Source organism: Canis lupus, chromosome 18 (genome assembly GCF_003254725.2).
Source record: "Canis lupus dingo isolate Sandy chromosome 18, ASM325472v2, whole genome shotgun sequence".
NCBI lineage: Eukaryota > Metazoa > Chordata > Mammalia > Carnivora > Canidae > Canis > Canis lupus.
Genome location: NC_064260.1, coordinates 51,458,259 through 51,460,046, shown reverse-complemented (window position 1 = coordinate 51,460,046; position 1,788 = coordinate 51,458,259).

Sequence of the window (1,788 nt, the reverse complement as noted above, 5' to 3'; positions counted from 1 at the left end):
TCTGCTGGAGATTCTCTCTTTCCTCTCCCGCTGCTCCTCCCTGTGCACTCTCTCTCTCAAATAAAAAAATCTTTAAAAAAAATTGAGACCCCAGAAAAAACTCTTGCATATAGGGGGTACCTGGTGGCTGAGTCCCTTAAACATTACCTGACTTTGGCTCAAGTTCATGATCCCAGGGTCCTGGGATGGACCCTCACATTGGGCTCCCTGCTCTGTGGGGAGCCTGCTTCTCTCTCTCCCTCTGCCTGCTGCTCTCCCTGCTTGTGCTCACTCATTCTCTCTGTCAAAAAAACCCCCACAACTTTCACATATGTGGACAATGGATTTTCAACAAGAGTACAAAGACCATTCAATGGGGGAAACGACAGTCTTTACAACAGATAGTATCAAGGAAGCGGAATATCCACATGCAAAAGAATGAAGTAGGACCCTTGACTTACATCATATACAAAAATTAACTCAAAATGGATCAAAGATAAATCTAAATTTTTAAGGAAAGCATGTAGCAATATGAACAGAACTATAATATCACATTGAAAGACACTTTAAAAATGCAAACCTGGGGGGCTTAGTTGGTTGGACATCTAACTCTTGATTTTAGCTCAGGTCAGGATCTCAGGGTGTGAGATTGAGTCCCACATCAGGCTGTGCACTGGGCATGGAGCCTCTGCTTAAGATTCTCTCCTCTTCTCTCTGCCTCCACCCCCTCACCCCACTCATGCATGCATTTACACTTTCTCTCCAAAAAAAAAAAAAAAAAAAAAGGAACAAATAGGTATCTCAGGTTTTGACATGGCTAGACAAAATAGCATTAGCATAAAGTAGTCATGTGTCGCCAAATTAGTAGATATATTTCACACAATTTAAATTAGAATTCAAGGGATGCCTGAGTGGCTCAGCAGTTGAGTGCCTTCCTTTGGTCCAGGGCGTGATCCTGGAGCCCTGGGATCGAGTCCCACATCTGGCTCCCTGTGTGGAGCCTGCTCCTCTCTCTACCTGTGTCTCTGTCTCTCTCTGTGTGTCTCTCATGAATAAATAAATTAAATAAATAAATAAATTAGAATTCTAACAAGTTTTCTCTTTTAAATGGTTTAAATGATCCTAATTCTTAACCTGAAAAATACTAAGCCTGGGAATAGTCAAAATATATAGAAAAGAATAATGCGGGGTCTTGCCTACCCAGAAAGAAGCCATTATAAGGACACTATGACACAATCAATATAGAATTTGCAAAGAAGCAGACAAACAAACTTATGGAGCCAAATCAGGGACATAATATTGGGTTCCAGCTGGGATATCTGGGTGGCTCAGCGGTTGGGCATCTGCCTGTGGCGCAGGGTGTGATCCCGGATTTCTGGGATAGAGTCCCGCATCGGGCTCCTTGCATGAAGCCTGCTTCTCCTCCTTCTGCCTGTGTCTCTGGCTTTTTTTCTGTGTCTCTCATGAATAAATAAATAAAATCTTAAAAAAATATATTGGGTTCAAATCCATTTTATTAGGATTAATATATGACACATAGAGTATTTTGATTCAGCAGGAAAGAGCTGAATTATGTAATGAAAGGTACTGGCACACAGCTCACTGTTAATCTGGAAGAAAATACAGTTGGGTCAGTCTCTTACACCTGTTTCCCAAATAAATTCCAGAAGGATCAAACACTTAAATGTTAAAAATAGCATAATAAAAATCTCATGAGAAACTTGAAAAAAATGAGAAGACTGTCTTTTTTTTTTTTTTTTTTAAGATTTTACTTATTTATTCACAACAGAGAAAGGCAGAGACACAGGC